Here is a 19,543-nt window from a genome sequence, read left to right as displayed (position 1 = left end):
TCCCAAAACATCAAGAACTTTCGGACATCCTCAGCCTGGCCGTGGCTCTGAGATAAAACCCAGCTGACGCTCTGGACGCTGAATGTCATTATTATTTCGGTAACTAAAGTAGGAACTAAAATTCAGTGACTTGAATTTTATTAAAAAGATAAGACATGGTTAACACAAATCCAGGCGGTACAGAACGGTATTCCGACGAAAAGGAAATCTTTCTCCTATCCCAGGCCACAGTCCTCCACTTCCTCTCCCTAGAGGCAACCGCTGTTACTAATGTATCCTTCCAGAAGCATTCTATGCATATGCATGCCTATATATAACCCTCTTTTTTCCCACCAGTGTGAACATACTAGATGTACTGTTGTGTACCTTCACGCACTATTTTTAGCTCCTAATTGCCTGGCTGCAGTGGGATCCAGGCGGTTGATCCTGAGGGTCCTTATGAAAAACAGCCCTTTGAAACTCGTTGCTACCGCTGTTTTAAGAATGTTGTCAAGGATGTCTTTCATTGTATCCCGCAGCATCCTCTCTGAGGACCCCCGGGAGGAATTCCTGTCTGATCTTAGTACTAAGAACAGTTGCCCTTCTGAGCAATGAGTTTGTTTTTATCTCCTGGACATTGTGAATTGTGTAACGATAAGGTTTCCCCTTTCCTGTTGGCTGCTAGAAAGCTTAGAGCCAACTTTGGGGCCCACCCCTCGGGGGAGCAGAGGCTTTTATGGTATGCACTTCTACCCTTATTCTTGGCTCCGCTTTCTGCCCACCCTTGTTTTGCTAGCTTTAATTTATGCTGCCCTGACTTACCTTGTGTGTCCTTGTAAGCGGACTGAATATCTTTTCTGAGAAAAGGTGAAGCTGGAATAATTAAATAACCTCCTGGCTTTACTCACTCTCTCCGGTCCCCACCTACCCCTCCTTTATCTCCCATCATATCTTTCCAGAAGCTTCTCAGAGCTCCCCTCCCGTCTGCTTAGCAATGACTCTCCCCTCCAACCTTCTATCCCAGATGGCCTCCATTGCTGTTGGGCCTTGCGGGGGGGGGGGGACATTCTTGCTTGTCATTGCCCCCATCCCCACCCCTCACCACCGTCCTCACCTCCGTATGCATTGTGGGCAGCCTTTCAAAGCTTGATTTAATCATTCTAGGACTGAAGACTCTTGGTGCCTGGCCACACATTAGAACCATTCTCCATCCATCCAAGATTCCAGCCAGGCCTGCCGTTTGGTAATGTCAGTATTATGTGCTATAGGAAGAGGGCCATCCCAGGCTCACGTTACCTCTTGGGACCAAGAGAAGATTCCATAGAAGAGATGAATTCTTTTCAAAGGGAGCTGCATCCCAGCTAAACTTGATTCCCAGGTGAAGGTTTGAAGGCCCAGGAAGGTAGAGTGATCTCTAGAAAAGAGCATGAACACCCTACAGAAAACTTAGGAGCCCCAAGTTCTGTTCCTAGACCTGCTACTTGAGTGGCTGGTCAATGTTGGACCAGTCCTGTCCCATCTCTGGACCCTAGTTTTCTAATCCCTAAAGATAAAAAGATTAGAGGATCTTAGGGGCGCCTGGGTGGCTCAGTGGGTTAAGCATCTGCCTTTGGCTCAGGTCATGATTCCAGGGTCCTAGGATCGAGTCCCCCATTGGGCTCCCTGCTCCGCACGGAACTGCTTCTCCCTCTCCCTCTGCCCCTCCCCCCACTCGTGCTCTCTCATGCACATGCTCTCTCTCTCTCTCAAATAAATAAAATATATTTTAAAAAAAAGAAAGATTAGAAGATCTTTAAGGGCCCTTCCAGCTTTGGCAGTTCTTGGGTACATGCTTCTGACCACTCTTTTCATGACCTCTATCCACTCCCTCCTGTCCTGGGCATTTCCCAGCAATCTCAGCAGATCACTCGGTTCTGCTCCTTCTGAAGGATGTGCTCATCCCTTGCTGCTGCAGATCTGCCTGGACTGGGCTCACTAATAAGACATTTCTAGTCCTCGGCCAGAGAAGGGAGGGTCCTGCAATTACCAATCTTCTAAACTGGCAGAGATGCCCCTGTAGACTATGGTAGCCTCAATGTAAATGTAACACAGTAAGACGTTCGAGGGAAAGCCAGCTAGAAGGTCTAATAGGTCCGCTGCTTAGCTAGCTGATTTTCCATTTGATGCATCTGCAGGACTGTCCATTTCACACTGCAGCTAGTGGATGGTCTGGACCATAATGGATGCCGTTCACTGTGCTCTTGATTCACACACTGACATCCCCATCACAGCGGACAGTGCTCAGAAGTTCATAGGTGCTCTTTCCCACGGAGTGGTTATTTTTCTTAAACAGATATTTTTAAAATTCAGAAATGCTTAAAACATACAGAGACAATAGCTGATTCTAAAACTTCGTTCTTGAGTGCAGGCTGGGGCCAGTCCTATTCAAAACATGTTCAATGAAGGAACTCATTCTTCGTAAAAACCCAGCAAGGCTGGGACCTTTATAATGAACACCTGTGTAGCCACGACCGAGAGTTAACAAATGTTCTTTTTTTGCCATTTTTACTTTAGATCCTTTGAAAAAATTCAAATATCGCCAAAACAGCCAACACTCCCCACTGGCTGTCATCGTTCTAAAGTTGATGGTTGGTGAGTGTGTCGGATTTATGTCTCTGTGCTTTTACTACGTAGTGTATATCCAAACACAGTATGTAACACGGATGTCTGTTTTTTAATTTTACATAAATGATGTCATCACATACACTTCCTTTTTTTAAATTGCTCTTTTTAAGGTTTTATTTATTTATTTATTTATTTATTTATTTATTTATTTATTTGAAAGAGAGAGAGGGAGAGCACAAGCAGGCGGAGCCACAGAGGGAGAGGGAGAAGCAACCTCCCCACTGAGCAGGGAGCCCGATGCGGGGCTCCATCCCAGGACCCTGGGATCATGACCCAAGCCAAAGGCAGATGCTCAACCAACTGAGCCACCCAGGCATCCCTGTACATTTCCTTGTGAAATTTGAGTGGTTAGTTTTGTACCTTGCTATTGTGAATGACCTTTGTTCATGTAGTTTCCAGATGCTACAATGTCAACAATTAGGGACCATCTAGACTTTACCTTCCCACCATAGGGCTCCTAATCCCCTCACAGCCTTGGGCTTCGAGAGGTCTTCCCATCAATTTCATCAGTCCCTAGAGCTTCAGTAATTACCTGTGGAGTGGTTGACAAATCTATATATACAGCCAGACTTTTCTCCTGATCTCCAGGCCCCTACATCCTTGTCCTAATTGGACACTCTTGCCTGGATGTCTTAAAGGCACCTCAGGTTCAACCTGCATCAGACTGAACTCATTTCCACCTTCCTCTCTAAAACAAAAAAAACAACGCTTGGAAGAAGTGTCTATGCACATGGTTTTGATGTCTCCCTTCCCATCCGCTCGTGTGTTTTAAGTCCATTCATTCCTGAACTCATTCCCATCTAGCTTCCATTCTCACCTCTGCACCAAAACCATTCTTTTTTTTTTATTTTTTTCAAAACTGAAGAAAAATTGACATACAATTTTAGTTCCAGGTATAGGATACAGTGATTCACTATTTATATACATTATGAAATGGCCACCACAATAAGTCTAGTTACCATCTGTCATTATACAAAGTTGTTAAAATATTATTGACAACATTCCCCATGCTGTACATTACATCCCTGTGTCTTTATTTATGTTGTGTCTGGAAGAATGTATCTCTTAATCCCCTTCGAGAGGATTTTGTCTCTCCCTCCATCTTCCTCTTCTCTGGCAACCTCCAGTTTTTTCCCTGTATCTCTATCTGTTTTGTTTGTTCCATTTTTTTTGTTTTTTAGATTTCACATAGAAGTGAAATCATATAGTACTTGTCTTTCTCTGTCTGATTTATTTCACTTAGCAGAATGCCCTCTAGGTCTATTCATGTTGTTGCAAATAGCAAGATTTCATTTTTTATGGCCGAGTAATATTCCATTGTATTTATTTACCACATCGTCTTTATCTTTTTATTTGTCAATGGACATTTAGGCTGCTTGCACATCTTGGCTATTGTAAATACTGCTGTGCTGAACATAGGAATGCACATCTCTTTCCAAATTTGTGTTTTTGTTTTCTTGCGATAAATATCTAAAGTGGAATTGTTGAATCTTATGGTAGTTCTACTTTAATTTTTGGAGGAACCTTCATATTATTTTCCATAATAGCTGCACCAATTTACATTTCCACCAACACCGCATAAAGGTTCCCTAGTCTCCACATCCTTGCCAATGCTTGTGATTTCTTGTCTTTTTGATAACAGTCATTTCGACATGTGAGGTGATATCTTGTAGTTTTGATTGGCATTTCCCTGATGCTGAGTGATGTGGAGCATCTTTTCATGTGTCTGTTGGCCATCTGGATGTCTTCTTTGGAAAAATGTCTATTCAAATCCTGTCTATTTTTTTATTTTTTTTAATCTTTTTTTTAAGGATTTTCTTTATTTGCCAGAGAGAGAGAGAGAGAGAGAGAGAGAGAGAGCACTAGCAGGAGGAGCAGCAGGCAGAGGGAGAAGCAGACTCCCCGCTGAGCAGGGAGCCCGACACTGGGCTCAATCCCAGGACCCTGGGATCATGACCTGAGCCGAAAGCAGATGCTTAACCCACTGAACCACCCAGGTGCCCCACGCTGTCCATTTTTAAATTGGACTTTGGGGTTTTTTTAATATATATATTAAGTTGTAGGAGTTCTTTATCTATTTGAGATGTTAACCCCTTATCAAATATATTATTTGCAAGTATGTTGCTTTTTCGTTTTATTGATGGTTTCCTTCACTATGCAAAAGCTTTTTATTTTTTATTTTTTTAAGATTTTATTTACTTATTTGGGGGGGCAGGAGCAGAGGGAGAGGAAGAAGCAGGTTCCCCACTAAGCTAGGAGCCAGATTCAGGGCTCGATCCCAGGACCCTGAGATTATGCCCTGAGCTGAAGTCAGATGCTTAGCTGACTGAGCTGTCCCCAGGTGCCCCGCAAAATCTTTTTAGTTCAATTTAGTCTCATTTATTTATTTTTGCTTGTCTTGTCCTTGCCTGAGGAGACAGAGTAAAAAATACCACTGAAACCAACATCAAAGAACTTACTGCCTGTGTTTTCTTCTAGGATTTTTATGGTTTCAGGTCTCACATTTAGGTCTTTAATCTATTTTGAGTTTATTTTTACGTATGGTGTAAGAAAGTGGTCCAATTTCATTCTTTTGTGGGTAGCTGTCCAGTTTTCCCAATAGCATTTATTGAGGAGACTGTATTTTCCCCATTGTATATTCTTGCCCCTTTTGTCATAGATTAATTGACCGTGTAAGTGTGGGTTTATTTCTGGGCTTTCTATTCTGTTCCATTGATCTGTCTGTTTTTGTACCAATACCATACTGTTTTGATCACTACAGTTTTGTAGTATAGTTTGAAATCTGAGCACATGATACCTCCAGCTTTTTTTTTTTTTTTTCCCCTCAAGCTTGCTTTGTCTATTCAGGGTCTTTTGTGGTTTCATACAAGTTTTAGGATGAGTTGTAATGGTCCTGGAAAGAATGTCATTGGTATTTTGATAGGGATTGCACTGAATCTGTAGATTGCTTTGAGCAGTATGGGCATTTTAACAGTATTCATTCTTCCAATCCATGAGCATGTTATATCTTCCCATTTATTTTGTCACCTTCAATTTCTTTCATCAACATATCACAAGTTTCAGAGGACAGGTCTGTCACCTCCTTGGCTAAATTTATTTCTAGGTATTTTATTCTTTTTGATGCAATTGTAAATGGGATTTTTTTTTTAATTTCTCTTTCTGCTGCTTCATTATTAGCGTGCAGGAATGCAAGGGATTTCTGTATATTGATTTTGTATCCTGCAAACTTACTGAATTCAATTATCAGGTCTAATAGTTTTTTGGTGGAATCTTTAGGTTTGCTTTATATAGTCATATCACCTGCAAATAGTGAAAGTTTGACTTGTTCTTTACCAATTTGGATGCCTTTTATTTCTTTTCCTTGCCTACTTGCTGTGGCTAGGACTTCCAATACTATGTTGAATAAAAATGGCAAGGGTGGGCATCCTTGTCTTGTTCCTAACTGTAGAGAAAAAGCTTTGAGCTTTCCATCATCTAATATGATGTTAGCTGTGGGTTTGTCATACAGGTCTTTATTATGTTGAGGTAAGTTCCGTGTATACACACTTCGTTGAGGGTTGTTATCATGAATGGATGTTGGATTTTGTCAAATGCCTTTTTTAAGGTTTATTTATTTATTTGGGAGAAGGAGAGAGTGAATGGGGTAAGGGATAGAGGGAGAGGGAAAGAGACTCTCAAGCAGACTCCCCGCTGAGCATGGAGCCTGATGCAGAACTCGATACCATGACCCTGTGATCACGACCTGAGCCAAAACCAAGAGTCAGACGCTTAATCAACTGTGCCACCCGGGCGCCCCTCAAATACTTTTTCTGCATCTATTGTGAGGATCATGATTTTTATCCTTTGTTTTGCTAATGTGTTGTATCATGTTGATTAGTTTGTGGGTATTAAGCCATCTTTGCATCCCTGGAATAAATCCCCCTTGATTGTTGTGAATGATCCTTTTACTGTATTGTTGAATACAGTTTGCTAATATCCTGTTGAAGATTTTTACATCTATGTTCATCACATATATTGACCTATAATTGTCTTTCCTTCTTCCTTCCTTTCTTCTTTCTTTCTCTTTTAGTTTTCTTTTCTTTCTTTCTTTTTTCTTTCTTTCTTTCTTTCTTTCTTTCTTTCTTTCTTTCTTTCTTTCTTTCTTTTTCTTTCTTTCTTTTTCTTTCTTCTCTCTCTCTTTCTTTCTTTCATAGTGTCTTTGTCTGGTTTAAGTATCAGGGTAATGCAGGCCTCATAGAATGAGTTTAGAAGCATTCCTTCCCCTTAAAATTTTTGCCATAGTTTGAGAAGGACAAGTATTAACTCTTCTTTAAATGTTTGGTAGAATTTGCCTGTGAAGCCATCTGATCATGCAGTTTTGTTTTGTTCCTTTGCCTTTCTGTGCTATTGGTTGTAACTTCTCTTTCATTTCTGATGAATTTATTTGGGCCCTCTCTCTTTTTTTGTCATGATGAGTCTGGCTAAAGGTTTATCAATTTCATCTATCTTTTCAAAGAACCAGCTCTGAGTTTTATTGGACTTTTCTATTTTTTCCTATTTCATTTATTTCCAATCTGATCTTTATTATTTCCTTTCTCCTACTAACTTTGGGTTTTATTTTTTTCTTTTTCTAGTTCCTTTAGGTCTAAGGTTAGATTGTTTATTTGAGATTTTTCTTGGTTCTTGAGGTGAATGTGTATTGCTATAAACTACCCTCTTAGAACTGCTTTTGCTGTGTCTTAAAGATTTTGGAATGTTGTGTTTTCATTTTCATTTGTCTCAAGGTAATTTTTTTATTTCCTCAATTTTTTTTAAAGATTTTATTTATTTATTTGACAGAGAAAGTGAGAGAGCACAAGCAGGGGGAGCGGCAGGCAGAGGGAGAAGCAGCTTCCCACCGAGCAGGGAGCCCGATGCAGGACTCCATCCCAGGACCCTGGGATTGTGACCTGAGCCAAAGGCCACACTTAACCAACTGAGCCACCCAGGCGCCCTTTATTTCCTCTTATTTATTTTTAAAGATTTTATTTATTTGACAGAGAGAGACACAGCGAGAGAGGGAACACAAGCAGGGGGAGTGGGAGAGGGAGAAGCAGGCCTCCCGCGGAGCAGGGAGCCCGATGTGGGGCTCGATCCCAGGACCCTGGGACCATGACCTGAGCCGAAGGCAGACACTTAACGACTGAGCCACCCAGGCGCCCCTGACCCATTGGTTATTTAGAAGCATGTTGTTTAGTCTCCACGTTTTGTGTTTTTTTCCCCAGGTTTTTTCCTGTAATTAATTTCTAGTTTCAGAGTGTTGTGGTCAGAAAAGATGCTTGATATGATTTCAGTCTTCTTAAATTTATTGAGACTTGTTTGGTTGGAGAAGAATGTGTACTCTGCTGTTTTTAAAATTACAAAATTAATTTTAAAAAACCTTACAATTAACATAGTGTTATATTAGTTTCAGGTGTACTGTATAGTGATTCAACAATTTTATCCATTACTCAGTGCTCATTATAAGTGTACTCTTTGGAGTGCCTGGGTGGCTTAGCCGGTTAAGCATCTGCCTTTGGCTCAGGTCACAATCCCAGGGTCCTGGGATCGAGCCCCACATCTGGCTCCCTGCTCCACGGGAAGCCTGCTTCTCCCTCTCCCACTCCCCCTGCTTGCGCTCACTCTCTTTCTGTCAAATAAATAAATAAAATCTTAAAAACAAAATAAGTGTACTCCTTAATCCCCATCACCTATTTCACCCACCCCTCCACCCACCTCCCCTCTGGTAACCATCAGTTTGTTCTCTAGAGTTAAGAGTCTGTTTCCTAGTTTGTCTCCTGTTCATCGGTTTTGTTTCTTAAATTCCACATATGAGGGGCACCTGGGTGGCTCAGTTGGTTAAGCACCTGCCTTCAGCTCAGGACATGATCCCAGGGTCCTGGGATCGAGCCCCGCATCAGGCTCCCTGCCCAGCGGGAAGCCTGCTTCTCCCTCTCCCACTCCCCTTGCTTGTGTTCCCTCTCTCACTGTGTCTCTCTCTATCAAATAAATAAATAAAATCTTTTAAAAAAATAAATAAAAAAATAAATTCCACATATGAGTAAAATCATACATTCTCTGCTGTTGTTAAATGAAATATTCTGTATATACCTATTACGTCCATCTGGTCTAATATATTGTTTTAGGCCAATGTTTCCTTATTCATTTTCTGTCTGGATGATCTACTGATGTAAGTGGGGGTATTAAAGTCTCCTATTGTTATTGTATTACTGTCCATTTCTCCCTTTGTGTCGGTTAATATTGGCTTTATATATTTAGGTGCTCTTATGTTGGGTGTGTAAATATCTGCAAGCATTCTACCTTCTTGTTGGATTGATCTCTTTATCATATGTAACGCCCTTCTTCGTCTCTTGTTACCACCTGTGATTTAAAGTAATTTTGGTCGGATATAAGTAGCACTACCCCAGCTTTCTGTGGCCATTTGCATGGAGTGTCTTTTTCCATCCCTTCACTTTCAGTTTGTGCCTGTCTTAGATTTGAAGTGAACCTCTTATAAGCAACATATAAATGGATCTTGTTGCTTTTTTTTTTTATCCATTCAGCCACCCTAGTTTGATGGGAGCAGTTAGTTCATTTACATTTTAAATAATTATTGCCATTTTTAAATTTGTTTTCTGGTGGTTTTTGTAGTTCTTTTCTTGCTCTCTTCCCTTGCAATTTGATGACTTTCTTTAGTGTTATGTTTGGATTCCTTTCCCTTTATTTTTTGTGTATTTATTATAGGTTGTTGGTGTGTGGTTATCATGAAGTTCACATTTAATAACATATATATATATATAGCAGTCTATTTAAAGTTGGTGGTCCCTTAAGTTTGAACACTCTTTTTTTAAAGATTTCATTTATTTTTATTTGAGAGAGAGAGTGAGTGAGAGAGAGAACATGAGCGGGGGGCAGAGGGAGAGGGAGAAGCCGACTCCCCACTGAGCAGGGAGCCCGATGTGGGGCTCAAATCCAGGACCCTGAGATTGTGACCTGAGCCAAAGGCAGACACTTAACTGGCTAAGCCACCCAGGAGCCCCTAAGTTTGATCACATTCTCAAAGCACTACACTTTTACTCCCAATACCCACATTTTATGTTTTTGATGTCATATTTTATACATCTTTGTGTGTGTATTCCTTAACAAATTATTGTAGATATGGTTGATTTTACAACTTTTATCTTTTAACCTTCAGATTAGCCTTTTTTAAAAAAGATTTTATTTATTTATTTATTTATTTATCAGAAAGAGAGCAAGCACAAGCAGGGGGAGCGGCAGGCAGAGGGAGAAGCAGACTCCCTGTTGAGCAAGGAGCCCAATGTGGGGCTCAATCCCAGGACCTCGGGATCATGACCTGAGTCGAAGGCAGCCACTTAACTGACTGAGCCACCCAGGCGTTCCCTCAGATTAGCTTTATAAGTGGTTGGTCTACTACCTTTACTATATATTTGCCTTTACCAGTGGGATTTTTTTCTTTGATATATTTTCCTATTTCTGGTTTTGGCCTTTTTTTTCTAGTTAAAGAAGTCCCTTTAATATTTCTTATAAAGCCAGTTTAGTGGTGATGAGTTCCTTTAGCTTTTGCCTGTCTGGGAAACTCTTTATCTCCCCTTCAATTGTGAATGATTACATTGCCAGGTAGAGTATTCTTTGTTGAAAATTTTTTCCTTTCAGCACTTTGAATATATCATGCTACTTTCTTCCTGCCTGCAAAATTTCTGCTGAGAAATCTGCTGAAAGTTTTATGGGGTACTTTTCTCTCCAGGCTTTTAAGATTCTCTCTTTATTTTTAATTTTTGACATTTTAATTATAATATGTTTTTGTATGGATCTCTTTGGGTTTGTCTTGTTTGGGACTCTCCGTGATTTCTGGACCTAGATGTATGTTTTCTTCTCCAGGTTAGGGAAGTTTTCAGGAGTTACTTCTTCAAATCAGTTTTCTGCACCCTTTCTCTGTCTCTTCTCCTTCTGGGACCCTTACAATGTGATCGCTAATAAGCTTGACGTTGTCCCAGAGGTCCCTTAAACTAATGTCATGTAAACCTTCTTTTTTCTGTTTGCTGTTCAGTTTGGGTGATCTCTACCTGTCTTCCAGATTGCTGATCCATTCATCTGTATCATCTGATCTGCTATTTATTCCCTCTAGTGTATTTTTTTCATTTCTGTCATTGTATTCTTTAGCTCTGATCACTACTTTCTTGGTTGAAATCCTCACTGTGTTCACCCATTCTTCTCCTGAGTTCAGTAATCATCTTTATGACCATTACTTTGAACTCTCAGTCAGGTAGATTGCTTATTTCTGTTTCGTTTAGTTCGCTTCCTGAAGTTTTGTCTTGTTATTTCATTTGGAACATACTCAGCTGTCTTCTCATTTTGTCTAACTCTCTCTGTGCCTGTTTCTATGTATTAGGTAGTTCAGCGCGGTCTCATAGTCTTGAAGGGGGTAGCCTTAGAGGTAGGAGATGTCCTTTTGAGACCCCAAAGCACAATACTCCCCTGACCACCAGAGGCAGCTGCTGCCGGGGTGTCCCCTCTGTGGGCTGTATCCACTATCCTTTGGTGGCGGGGCTGTGACTGCTTTAAGTGCCCCGGTGGGCAGCACTCGCCCTTGGCCTGGCTGGCTGCAAGGCCCAGTCTTAGCCGCTAATGGCGTGTTATTGGGAGATGGTGGCCCCCGGCCCAGCCAGCCGTGAGGCCCACCAGCAACTCACCAAAATTGTACTTATCAAGGTCCCTGGTTCCCTCCGAGCTACCAACTCCAGTGGTCAATTGTCTGTTCTTGACCTACTAGGCCTCTCAACACCAGTTGTCGCCTTGATCACTCACTCCTTGAAACTCTGTCTCACGGGGCACCTGGGTGGCTCAGTCATTAAGCGTCTGCCTTTGGCTCAGGTCATGATCCCAGGGTCCTGGGATCGAGCCCCGCATCAGGCTCCCTGCTCCACGGGAAGCCTGCTTCTCCTTCTCTCACTCTCCCTGCTTGTGTTCCTGCTCTCGCTATCTCTCTCTCTGTCAAAAAATAAAGAAAAGAAAAGAAAAGAAAAGAAAAGAAAAGAAAAGAAAAGAAACTCTGTCTCACAACTTCTTTGGGACTCCTCCACACTTTCTTGGTTTTTCCTACCTCACAGGGTGCTCCTTCTCAGTCTGCTTTGCACGGTCCTTCTCATCTTTGTGATCTCGAAATATTGGAGTGTTCAGGGTTTATATATGTGATATATATATGGTATATCAAATACATAAATATATGATAAATCAAATATATCAACTCCCCTACTTCAAATCTTTTGATATCTGCCCACTGTCCACAGCAATAGTTTTCAAACTTGTGTGTAGGTGGTATTTGTTTTTTAAAGATTTTATTTATTTATTTGAAAGAGAGAGCACATGAGAGAGGGGAGGGTCAGAGGGAGAAGCAGACTCCCTACCAAGCAGGGAACCCGATGCGGGACTCGATCCCAGGACTCCAGGATCATGACCTGAGCTGAAGGCAGCCGCCCAACCAACCGAGCCACCCAGGCCCAGTATTTTTTTTTTTAAACAGTGGTACTTTAAGGCCCCTGGGGGGCTCAGTCGGTTAAGTGTCCCACTCTTCATTTTGGCTCAGGTCATGATCTCGGGGTTGTGATGTCAAGCCGTGCATCAGGCTCCACGTTGGGTGCAGAGCCTGTTTAAGACGCTCTCTCTCCCTCTGCTCCTCCCTCCTCCCTCACTCTCTAAAAAAAAAAAAAAAAAAAAAAAAAAATTCTTTTAAATAAATAAATAAGTGGCGCTTTAAAAATCATTTTTGAAACCCACAAACCAACAAAACAAACTTTTTAACACAAGTCAATGTGGAGCGACTCCTAGCCGGAGAGGACGGAGCTCCAACAGCTCTGGCCACCTGGCGTCCTCAGTGGGACTTTAGTACTCCAGGAACCACAGCTGGAAAACCTGCAGGATAAAGCCCACCCTCTTACAACACAGACACAACACCAACAATAAGACAGTACCTCTGCGTGCTCTGGGCCCTGCTCCCCTGCCCGTCTCAGGTCTGACCGCCCCGCCTTGGTCTCTGTGCTTCAGCCATGGCCCGCTGGCAGCATGTCCTTGGGCACCCGCAGCAGTTTCGGCCCTTGATGCCCAGATGTCTTGTCCCCTGGGGGAACGTGCTCGCCTCCCTGCCATGCCTCTCAGTCTGACAAACGTACTTCTTAAGAGGCAACGCAAAAGTCAGCACTGTCTCTGTGAAGTCTGGCTTGACTCCTCCAGGAGGTCCTAGGGGGGCCTTCTTCAAACTCTCTCAGAGCACTCCAAGAGTTGCTTGCTCTTGGCCTGGGTGCCTCAAGGGCAGGGATCTTACTCTGCTTATCTCTGGATGCCACAGTGCCTGGTTTGTAACAGGTGCCCAATCAATGTTTGGAGAATGGCCGGGTAGACTCAAGTGATGGTTTGGACTCTATTAATAGACCCTATTAATATGTCGCTTTAAGCAACAGGACTAACTAGATAGGGCTATCTTTACTGATAAGCATGAAATAAACTGAGCCTGGTGGCTTAATTTCTTCTCTCCTAGCCTGGAAGCCATAAACAATGTGTCCCCTCTGTCCCAGGTTCCGGAGGGGGGAAAGAGGTTTCTGAAAGCCAGCTGCAGTTGGCGGCTTTCCTGAGTCATATCTGGCCTGAGTGGAAGCCCCACAGGACCTCCAGGTTATCCAGCACACAATGGCTACAATGTGCTGGGCTGCAGGAGTGAAGAGAACAATTTCTATAGTCTCCATATTGTTTACACTAACTTCACAGAAGCATTTCACACCAGTGGAGGGGCGCCAGCCTGAGCAGACTATCAACACAGGGAAAGGGGTGGGGGATGGTGGAGAGGGAAGTCTATAAATTCAACACAAACCCTCCCTGGAAAACAGACTGAGGTGGCTCCCACTAAGCTCCTTGATGTTTTTTGTTTTGTTTCATTTTGTTTACAAAAAGGTTGTGAGGGGGAGAAAGGGGACTTAAAAATAACAGCTCCTATTTATTTAGCATTTACTGTGTACCAGGGATTGTACTGATGATTTTCTGTATATGGTATCATTTATCTTTTAAAGGATTTTATTTATTTATTTGAGAGAAAGAGAAAGAACACGGGTGGGGGGAGAGCAGAGGGAGAGTGACAAGCAGACTCTGCACTGAGCGCGGAGCCCAATGTGGGGCTCGATCCCAAGACCCTGAAATCATGACCTGAGCCGAAATCAAGAGTCAGATGGTTAACTGACTGAGCCACCCAGGCGTGCCCCCTGTATATGGTATCATTTAGTTCCTCATAATCTCTTGAGATGGATACTACTATCACTGCTCTCGTTTCGCAGATGGAGAAACTGAGGCACAGTGAGTCCAAGTAGCTTGCCTGAGGTTACACAGGAGCAAGCCAGGATTCAGTCTTGTTTCAGGGCCCATGCCTTTAACCACTGCACAACACTGTCCCCCATTGGTTGTACAAAGGCAATTGAGCTGTGGTCCCGCTCCTCGGGGAGCTGACAAAGATGGTAGCCAGAGACTCACACAACACCCTCAAGGAGAGAGAATATGACCATAACTACACAGGGCAGAAATAGACAGTGAAGCCCAGAGAGGTTCACCAGAGTTGGTGCTGGGGACCATTGGCAACAGAGTGGGGGCAAGTGAGGAACTCTTCCTAGAGGTGCTGACCCGTGCACTGAGACAGATTCTTGTACACCCATAGTCGCGCATTATTCACAATGGCCAAAAAGGTGGAAATCCAAATGTCTCTCAAAGGATGAATGGATAGACAAAATGTGGTATACACATCCAGTGGAGTTTCACTCAGCCTTAAAAAAGAATGGAATTCTGAGAAGAAAACAGAGAGGGAGACGATCCACAAGAGACTCTTGACTCCGGGAAACAAACTGAGGGTTACGGAAAGGGAAGTTGGTAGAGGGATGGGGTAACTGGGTGATGGGCATTAAGGACAGCACGTGATGTGATGAGCACTGGGTGTTATACGCAACTAATGAATCGCTGAACACTACACCAAAAACTAACGCTGTAATATGTTGGCTAATTGAATTTAAATAAAAAAATAAAAATAAATAAATTTTTTACAAAGAATGGAATTCTGACACATGCCACAACATGGATGAACTTCGTCATGACGACATTACTCTGAGTCAAAGAAGCCAGACACAAAAGGACAAATACTGTAAGATTCCATTTATGTGAGGTATGGAGAAGAGTCAAATTCCTGGAGACAAAGTGGCATAGTGCTTACCAGGGGCTGAGGGCAGGAAGGAATGGGGAGTCCCTGTTCACTGGGTACAGAGTCTCAGTTTGGGATGATGGAAAAGTTCTAGAGATGGACAGTGCCAATGGTGGCATAGCAAATGTGTATGGACTTCCCGCCACTGAACTGTACACTTAAAAACGGTTAAAATGGTAAAAAAAAAAAAGAGAGAATGAAATGAAAACAGACTCAGCAGCAGCCTGGTCTACAGAGCTTGCAGCCCACAGGGAAGGGTGGTGGATTTTGAGACCCCTGAACAGAGAGCTTCGGGTGGCAGAAACTGGTCCCTGGGAGAGGAGCGGCAGTGAGTGCGCGTTGCCTGAAGAGGGAGCCAGAGAGCTCTGGGATGGTGAGTTTCTTCAGTCCCCTCCTCCCCCTCCCCCGCCAGCCCCGCCCCACCCCCCACTCCCCTCTGCGGGGGCGCGCCTGCGCGCGCGCACTCGCTCGCTCGCTCACTCACTCACTCACCTAGGCCACTCCAGAGCGGACGGTGCCAGCAGAGGCGGCAGCTGGGTGTGGTCGGACTCGCAGGGAGTCCTGGGGAATCCCTACAACTGAGCAAAGGTCACACCCGCCTCTCCCAGCTTCTCCAGGGAACACTCCCTCCCCTCTGAGGCCCGAGCTAGTTGGTTCTCCAGTGGAGAGACTTGTCAGAGGCGCTACCTGTCCCGTCCTCAGAATTGTCCTGGGCGGGGGGGGGGGGGGGGGGGAGGGAGGAGGCAGCTCAGGTCAGCGAAAGGATCAGGGTTGGGTTCCCCCCATTCTACCCCTGGGCACGGTATTGGACCTCTCTGTGCCGCCGTTCCCTTGTCTTTACAACGTGATTAACAATAGCACGGGGACTATCTTACTTACAAGTGTCGCGGGGATTAGACGAGACGTGCCCAGTGCTTGCAACAGTGCCGGCTCAGAGTGAGTGTGAAAGAGGTATCGGCTCCTAATCTCTCCCCAAAGGGGCTGTGATGATTGATTACACAGAGAAGGTTGAAAGCACGCAGGACCCCATGGGCCTGTGAGTGGGGCTAGCTAATAATAATTGTAGTAATAATAATAATGATGATGATGATGATAACGTTAATACCAAAGCCCAGGGACCCTGGACAGTCAGAAGAACGTGGAGCCACGGAGCCCTGCCAGAGAACGGAAAGCCACGGTTTGGGGTCTCTAGGGAAGACAGTGGCAGCCAGTCCCCAGAGAGTTCTGTCCTGCAACACCCCCCCACCCCACCCCCCGCTCCCCAGGCGGTTGTTCAGTGGCTCAGGCAGCCATTCAGTGAGGCGTATGGGAAGGGAAGCGAAGAACGAGTGTTAGAGAGCCGGTGCCACTGTTGGCCTTCCACGAGTGGGAGGCCTTCAGGGAAGGGGAAGGGGGCAGGTCCGCCCTGGAGTCTTGGAGTCTTCGGGGACAAGCTATACAGTACCAGCCTCTGTTTCTATTCCTCCCCTCTTGGTGTGGAAGCTTTGTTTTTGTAGCTGGAGAGGAAAGGCTTGGGCGGGGCCGTGCTTTGCAGCACCAGGAACCACAAACCCGCCCCCGGATTGAGGGTACAGAATGTACCCAGACTGCAAACCACACCCTTGTGGCCTGGGGAGGCCCCTGGGGCGGGCTGGGGAAACTGTCACACTACATTGTTTGAGTGCACCCCGTGCCTAGCAACCGGCCTGGGGTTCCACCGCACTCAAGACAATGGGATGTCCCAAGGGGTCAGAACTGACCAGAGGGGTTCCCAGGACTGAGGATCTCTCTGATCTGAAGAGAGGTCCACGGACCCCTGACCCCCCCTCCTGGTGCCAGATTAGGTCTAGAGCTGGCACAGGATAGAGCTTCTGGCCCAAGGCCACCATGAGGGGACGTTCCCGGCCACAGCCAAACCCTCCTCCTCCCCACCCCCCACCAATTTTGGGGGATGGATTCTGCCTCCCCCCACCTGTGTGCACCACCCCCCAGGAGGCCTACCTAGGATTTCCAGAGCAGTGAAGGGAGCGAGGCCGATGGGACATGTGGGGAAGATGGAGATGGTTCCCTGAAGCCTGAAGTGACTTGAAAATGAAAGATTGGGAGAGGGCCAAACCCACAGCCGGCTGGAGAGGGGGGAGGACTTCCAGTCGGACAGGTCGGGGGAAGAAGGTCCTGTGAAACCAGGATGAAATTCAGCAGCAACAAGTGCAAGGGGGTTGTTAGTGACAAAACCTAACAACATAATTTAGCTCAACACAAATAAACAAGAAAAACACCAAGCGAAGGAGGGAGTTGACCACAAGTTGAATATGAATCAGCCTCAAAATAGAGCATGGCTCACTTATGTCGGCCACATTTTCCAAACCAAAGATCAGGGCACAAATTTGACAAGAATGAGTGTACTTGTGGGGAAACAAGCCTGAGTATTTGCAACTGAGACTCTCCCCAGCAGACTGAGGTCCTAGGCTCACTGAGACTGTGCTCTCTTTAATCTAATTGTCCTCAGAGAGCTGTGTCCAGAATCGGGGGTGAATGGAGAAGGTTTAGAAGAGGAAGAAAGAGATGAAAAATTGGGGCCAATATCGGGAAAGCAGAAGCAGCACGAGGAGGTAGACAGGGCTCAGGTACAAACGTCCAGCCGCTGGACCCTGAGTGACGGTGCAGCATCAGGAAACCTACGTAACCTCTCTGAGCTCCAGTTTCCTGGTCTTTAAAACCGGGATAATAATATCTGCCATAAAGACTGTCCTGCAGGGGACACCTGGGTGGCTTAGTCAGTTAGGCGGCCAACTCTTGATCTCAGCTCCGGTCTTGATCTCAGGGTCGTGAGTTCGAGCCCCGCATTGGGCTATGCGCTGGGCGTGGAGCCTGCTTTAAAAAAAAGACAATGTTGTGAAGACTTAAATGATTCCAGAATGTGTAAAGTACCAAACACATAGTAGGTCCTCAATAAATGCGTAGTTGTCAGTTTGGAGAAAGGGAAGAATAGTATGTGAGAAGATTTTATGAGGAGGCTACTAAATGGTTGTTCCATGGAAACTGGAACAAGGAGAAATGGACTGTGGCTGGAGTAGGAAGGATTTGGGTGGCGGTGGGTAAGAACCTGGTGACCATCAGAAGTGGCAAAAGTGGCAGCTGACAGGCTGTTAGGCAGGATTTGTTTGGCCCCAACAGTGTTTTCCAAAATTCTGAATTAGTTGCCAACCTTTTTTAAAAGTGGAAGATTTCACATAAAAATCCAGAGTTCTTGGCGTTTCTTGAAAAAATCAGAAAAATCTAGCAACTCTGGACCCACATGTCCGCATGACTACAAGTGTGGGAGGGAAGCGAAGGCTGCTTCTCTTAGGAGGTCTCTCACACTGGTGCTCCTCAAACTGTCACGTGCTGAAGAAATCTGTTCCAAGGCAGATGCTAATATCCAGAATGGGCAAATCCAGGGAGACAGAAAGTAGTGGTTGCCCACGGCTGGAGGGAGGTGGGAATGCGGACTCATACTGCTAATGGGCATGGGGTTTCTTTTGGGGGTAATGAAAATGAAACCAGGTATTTAGAGGCGGTAGTTGCACAAAACTGTAAAAACCACTGAACTGTATGCTTCACAAGGGTAAATTCCGTGGTCTGTGAATTATACCTTAAGAAAGCTGTTCCTTTAAAAATGCAGATGCTGATTCCCTAGGGCTGAGGTGGGACTGAAGATTCTACATTTCTAACAAGCACCCGGGTTCGTGCCATGCTTGCTGGTCCTGGGACCAGCTCTGTGCCACCCGTGCAACCGCTGGTTCGCAACCTCTGCTGCACACTGGAACCACCTGGGGAGTTTTTAAAACTACCCATGCCTGGATCCCACCCTCACCCGCACCCCCCCTGATTCTGATAACAGGAATCTGGGATGAGGCCCTGGGCATTAGGATTTCTGAAGCTGCCCAGGTGATTCTACTTTGCAGCCAAACCTGAGAACCAACTGTCTTACATCCTGGCCACTTTCCCCTTTCCGGTTACCTGCGCCTGGGTGCGCCCGAGGCATCTGACCCCGGCTCGGCTCCAACCACCCTCTCCCCTCCCACCACCCAAGCTTGGCTTCCCAGCCCCGGCCCGGTTGGCCTGGCGCTGCGCCACGCCCCCTCCCGCCTTAATCCCACCGGAGTTCTGAGTTTCTGGAGCCCAAACTTTCCTCCCCCCGCCCCTCCCCAGGTCCCTGGCCAGTGACTGGGGTTCTGTTTCCCGGGGCGAGCTGGGGTGAGGGCATTTGTCGGAGGCTTTTGGAAAATCTAAAGAACTCCGATCCTCCCAGGGGCCTCCGGTAAGCAAGCCGGGACTCCCCGGGAGCCCAGGCAGGGCTGCCCGGCCGCCGCCGCCGCCGCCGCCGCCGCCGCCGCCGCCAGGCCCGGCCTCCCCGCCACGCCCTTGTCTGGCGGCCGCATGGCAGCCCACATGCCCGCCCGCTCCCCGCTTCCCCGGGCAGCAGCGCGTGGGAAGACATGTGCTCACAGGGGAGGGTGAGCAGAGGCGTGCGCGGCCGGTCTACGGGGACTGGGAAGCCGCCCGAGAGCCCACGGCGGCGCCCCGCCCCCCCCAGGGGACGGAGCAGCGAGGAGTGAGGGCGGGGCAGAAAGTGGGCGGGCGCGGGGCGGAGCCCTTCCCCCGGGGCTCCCTGGGTAATCCGCGCTTGCGTGC

At 45.8% G+C, this 19,543-nt stretch overlaps 1 long non-coding RNA gene across 2 annotated transcripts in view; it reads right to left on the bottom strand.

The window, feature by feature from the left end:
* Window positions 1-16,940, bottom strand: part of LOC114198336 (uncharacterized) — a 33,110-nt gene extending 16,170 nt beyond the window's left edge. The window contains exon 1 of one of the 2 annotated variants that reach the window (XR_003607088.2): window positions 16,868-16,940. This is a non-coding gene — a long non-coding RNA (uncharacterized LOC114198336). Of the gene's footprint in view, window positions 1-15,379; window positions 15,478-16,867 lie in introns of those variants that run through there. The other variant, XR_003607089.2, reaches the window with a different exon arrangement.
* Window positions 16,941-19,543: the final 2,603 nt, after the last annotated feature.

The sequence above is a fragment of the Eumetopias jubatus genome, unplaced genomic scaffold (genome assembly GCF_037043125.1).
Source record: "Eumetopias jubatus isolate StellerSeaLion01/CBP00866 unplaced genomic scaffold, mEumJub1_p1.0 scaffold_11, whole genome shotgun sequence".
In the NCBI taxonomy this organism is placed as follows: Eukaryota; Metazoa; Chordata; class Mammalia; order Carnivora; family Otariidae; genus Eumetopias; species Eumetopias jubatus.
The sequence above is the reverse complement of the archived record's forward strand: the minus strand, read 5'-3'. Positions and strand labels throughout refer to the sequence as shown.